We start from the raw sequence: 5,862 nt of genomic DNA, 5'->3' as shown, positions 1-5,862 counted from the left end.
TATATATATATATATATATGTGTGTGTGTGTGGAGGCGCAATGGCCCAGTAGATAGGGCAACGGGCTCACGGTCGGAGGATCGCGGTTTCGATTCCCAAAATGGGAGTTGTGTATGTTTATTGAGCAAAAACACATAAAGCTCCATATATAAAATTGGAAGTAAAAGTCTCTAAGATTCTCCAGACCTATTATTATTATAGTCTTTTAGTCTTCTACGTGCTTCAGTCATTAGACTACGGCAAAGCTGGGGCACCGCCTTGAAAAACTTTTGGTTGACTGAATCGACTCCAGTAATTAAATTTCTTGTTAAATCTGGTACTTATTCTATCAGTCTTTTCTACCAAACTGCTAAGTTACGGGGACGTAAACACACCGACACCAATTGTCAAGTGGTGGTGAGACAAACACAGACGTATACATATATACGACGGGGTTTGTCACTTTCCACCTACCAAATCCACTGACAAGGCTTTGCAGGTGGGGGTTGTATATATTACGTGAGTAATTGGTTTCAAGGCAAGCGACTTAAATCGAAAAACGACGTAACACTAACAAATTATTTTTTTGAATTTTTCCACTTCAGTGTTGGTTTTTATGTGTCTTTTTTTTATTTAAAAATTTTTATGCTGTTTATTTATGTTGGCTGTGACTGGCGTTAAGTCGGATAAATCGACTGAAATTGAAGTTTCTTTTTCCATTAATTTCTTTGAAAAAGAAAAAACAAAAAATAACACGTGAAGTAAAAAAAAAAAGATGTAACTCGAAACGATGTTAAGTTGAAGTATACCTGTACCCAATTCAAATGCTCCACTCGAGTTGTGGTACAGATTTAACACGTGCACACGCGTGAGAGTGTGTGTGTGTACGTTTGTGTGTATCTGTACTTTTGTGCTTGTGAGTATGTGTGTGTGTGTATGTATGTGTGTGTGGTGGTGGTGGTGGTGGGAATTAATGTCCACAAACCAAACTAATCTACCACCCAGTCTTCAGTAGTAACCAAACTATGTATGTTGAATATATGACAAATAAGTAACGTGGACAATGCAATGTTTGGTTTCGGTGGCAGGGAAACCAGCCTTCCCTTCCCTTGGTCATTGAAAGGAATTCATTTGAAATGTTATTCACTGGTATTCGACCTTATTGTTGTTATTCTTGTCGTTGTTGGTGTGTTGTTCATGCTGTTATTCTGTTACTGATGTTGTTCATAAGGTTGTTATTGCTGATGGTAATGTGATGTTGTTGTTGATATTTGATAATGACGATGTTGTTGATAATGTTATTACTGATGACACTTGCTTGTGTTAATAACGTTGTTGTTGGTGTTCTTGTTGCTGTTGTTGAGCTCCAGATCGAACAGATTTATGATCAATGGCGCTTCTGTCCTAACTATCTCGTTCTTCTTTCTGGGCTCGTGGAAGTGCGTGTCTAAGACTGCATGATTCAATGCAAAACTCCTCTCGTCTCTTTTCGGGAAGGATATTTGGTTACTGTTTATAGCAAGGCTATAGGCCTTGTCTGGGCTTCCTCATTGATTTGCTGTTTAGCTGCAGGTCGACGCTGATTCAACAGAGCTCTGGTTCAAGGCATTTCATCTACAACCACCCCGTCTTTTAACAGCATAAGTACTAAACCGTCTTTAATAAGTCCACAATTGAAATTTCCTATTCCACCACACCGAACTCGGGCTCCGTCAAGCGTCGTTTCTAATAGAGGTAATCTCAGGCATCTACTTGTAAGCCCTGGGCATCCACTATAATCACGTTAATAGTATTACCTAGGTCTGGACCACCTTATCCGTAGCTTTACAAAACGCCCGGACACCACCAGTACCCTTTGCAATAATAGCATTAACCCCAATGACTACGGGGTAGTGAATGTAAACAATGATTTTCTTGCGTGCAGTATCTCTAAAGGCGCTCTCAATGTACTTTTGAATGTAACGCGTTAATTAACTACTGCCATATTCAACAATACCTATAACATGGCGAATTCTGCTATTGATGATCATAGCGCTGATCCTAGTAATGTAAGCAATCATAAGCCCCGTGTAAATACCATCAACACCAACTGTTATAAATTAGGTGCACCTATCTATAAGCCACGATTACTCTTGCCCTAAATGTGCTAACCTTCTCCGTCTTTGTAACCCTAACCCTAACACCCCTAATTCCATATATAGAACTAATTATCCGGCTAACCATAACGAGTCTTATAAGGGACCCTGTTTAAACCTGCTTGAAGAAAACATGCAATTTTAGGGTATCTTGGAATTGCCCTTTTCTTTATTTTGTTTCGTTATTCCGCACTCTGGTCCATGTAAATACATGCATTAAGTGTGTATGTATGTGTGTTTGTACTCCCATTACACCTGGACAACCGGTGTTGGTTTGTTTATGTCCTCGTAATTTCGCAGTTTGGCAGAAGAGACCGATAGAATAAGTAGCTGACTTAAAAATAAGTACTGGGGTCGATGCCCCAGCATGGCCTCAGTCCAATAAACTGAAACAAGTACAAGATATATATATATATATATATATATATATATATATATATATATATTTATACACACGTACACACACATATTTATGATGTGTGTATGTACACGTGTTTAGATGTGTGTGCATGTATCATGGAATTCAAGTTGTGAACACTCACTGGTGACCGATCGCGTTAATTTTTTTTCTTTTCTCTCCATTTTTACCCCTTTCACTGTTGGTGAGTGGACTCTTACCACCACCACCACCACCACCACCACCAACAAAGAATCCCCAAAGAAGGGGCAAGGATTCGTTTGCTAAAGAAAAAAACCCTCTTAGAAACGACATCCTGGCATTAGTCAAACAGACAATGGTATCTATGCCTACATGCTATATATATATACACACTTATGTGCAAGCTTAAGCATATACGCACTTTTATTTATAGCCACAAACATATATACGCATACATCGAAACATACTGACGTACATATAAATACACATACATGCATACAGACATAAATTATAAATTCACATTTATATCTATAATCATTGGAGCTATTGGTTTTGTGAGTAAATGCCTAAATGACAATCTGGACAAGCTAAGGTTTTTAGGAAAAGAAATCAACCAGCTAATTCACACATTACAATCTGCAAGTAGCACAGTAAAATATGCGAGCCTTTTCTCACTATTAAAATGTGAATTTGTTTTCGTAAACTACATTCCAATGTTACAGTGTTCTAACACTGGTACTTTGTAAATGTCTCAGAAAACAACGCAAAATTTTTACTTTTATTGCTAGGAAGGTTAAATAAAAGCCTTTTCAGTCTTAACTTCTTTTTTTTAATGTGAAGCGTTGAGATTGAAGGTTTGTTTGTAATGCATCGGTTTGTTTGATTTGTAGAAAGTTGAAGATGGATATAATTTCAATGTAAGTTTGCAGTCGTGTTCGTTATTGGTGGAGGGTGGTTTAGAATGGGTTAACGAGGTTATTGGGGGGGGGGGAACATGATGTGAGTAAAGTTAGAAGTACAACTATGATTGTGATGTTAGTTGAGATCTGAGGATTAGATACCCATTTGAGCAGGAAGGCAGTTTGACAAAAGATTTGTTTCGGTATTAAGTTTTAATTTATTGCCAAGCCGTTCTGTCAAAATAGAGTTGAGTCAAGTTTTATGCAGAAACGGATTTCAGGCAGAGCTGTAAAGAGAGGCTGAGTACTGGTGATTAGTTATGTACCATATTCAGCCGGCATAATGATAATGCTGATGGCAAGGTGGTTGTGTTTGTGGATAAATGCAATAAGAAATGCTGTGGTCGTAGTCTTTGAATATACATTTTTTTTTTTTTTATCATTTAAGCCATTTTTTTCGTGTGGTCGACAGGGTTGTGGTGGCATCAGACAGCTTGTGAAACAGGGCTTACATTTCACATCTGGCCTGGACCTATTGTCAAAGCGTCTAGGACTAGTGCCTGTAATGATATTCATTCTGGAAGCTTTTGTATATATTGATATAGTACTGTGACGCTTCACTGGATTGTGGGTTACCATTGGTCGGATATCGTATCCAACCAACGACAGGGATGCATCCTATTACTTGAATAAATTTGGAGCGTCGGTGCAGATTGTTTGGTTATGTTGCTCGATTTTCCGAGTTATATCCTGCGTATCGTGTTGGTCGACCACACGCCTCATGGTTACGGCGGATGAGGAAGTATCTCGCGGAGATGGAACTGAGATACTGCTCCGAAAGACCCGAGCAAATACCGACAAATAGTGGATACAGCGACGCGCTACAACGGCGCCTGCCCCTATATCTCACCTGATATAGTATTGATATGGCTACTTGAAATCGTTCGCGATTTTGAAGGGGCATCAGTTAGAAGTACTGGCTTACTCTCTTTACTCTTTTACTTGTTTCAGTCATTTGACTGCGGCCACGCTGGAGCACCGCCTTTAGTCGAGAAAAGCTACCCCGGGACTTATTCTTTGTAAGCCTAGTACTTATTCTATCGGTCTCTTTTTGCCGAACCGCTAAGTTACGGAGGCGTAAACACACCAGCATCGCATGTCAAGCGATGTTGGGGTGGACAAACACAGACACACAAGCACACACACACACACACACACACACATACATATATACGACGGGCTTTTTTCAGTCTCCGTCTATCAAATCCACTCACAAGGCTTTGGTCGGCCCGAGGCTATAGTACAAGACACATACCCAAGGTGCCAGGCAGTGGGACTGAACCCGGAACCAAGTGGTTGGGAGGCAAGCTTCTTACTACACAGCTGCGCCTAGATGTGTGTGTGTGTGTGTGTGTGTGTGTATATATATATATGTATATATATAGAGAGATGTATGTATATCCATTTGTCTGTCTGTGCACACTCACACACACACATATATATATATATATATATGATATATATATATATATATATATATATAAACGTATGTTTGTGTATCTAAATATATACAGGTATATGTATGTATGTATGTAACCACGTTTGTTTATACATATAGTAAATGGAACAAAGTCTGCCAAGGCGTATTTGAACTGATAGAGTACACAGTAAGAAACGAAATACTTCTGTTATAGTTACCCCAGTACATAGCCTGTAAACCTATACCGTCTCCCCATCAACTGTCCTTATTATTGTGTCATATAAACTAACCTCAACTATCTTCTGTGTCTGTGTCTCTTTAATTTCTACGTCCCCTCCTCCTCTTAATACTCATTGAGGCAGACGACAATGAACTGAGTTTTTCTGTTCCACCTGTGTTTATATTGTTTTTGATTGTTTTAAGTACATCAGATATCGTAATAGATGTGTATCTACGTTTGCTCCCGGTGACCTATATAATACACACACGTACACATTAACACAATTATACGTTTATAAAAACATGCATATATATATATATATATATATATATATATATTCGTAAATACATGACTCTCTCATACATCCACATTTATATACGGTACATACATATACACGTGCACACACATTATAGGATACATATATATATATATGCATGCATGTGCGCGCGCGCGTGTATGAGTGAAAATGTGGTTTGGTCATTTTGACTGCAATATTTAGCATGCCAGTACTGCTTGTTAGTACCCTTAATTATTCATTGATTATTATTATTATTATTTTTTTTTACCTCTATGGGTTGTTTTACACATGCTAAGCCACTGATATTATTATACACAAGGCAGCGAGCTTGGCAGAAACGTTAGCACGTCGGGCGAAATGCTTAACGGTATTTCGTCTGTCTTCACATTCTGAGTTCAAATTCCGCCGAGGTCGACTTTGCCTTTCCTCCTTTCGGGGTCGATAAATTAAGACTAGCCCCCTCCCCCAAAGT

Source organism: Octopus bimaculoides, chromosome 26 (assembly GCF_001194135.2).
Source record: "Octopus bimaculoides isolate UCB-OBI-ISO-001 chromosome 26, ASM119413v2, whole genome shotgun sequence".
NCBI lineage: Eukaryota > Metazoa > Mollusca > Cephalopoda > Octopoda > Octopodidae > Octopus > Octopus bimaculoides.
Note: the sequence above shows the minus strand (reverse complement) of the source record.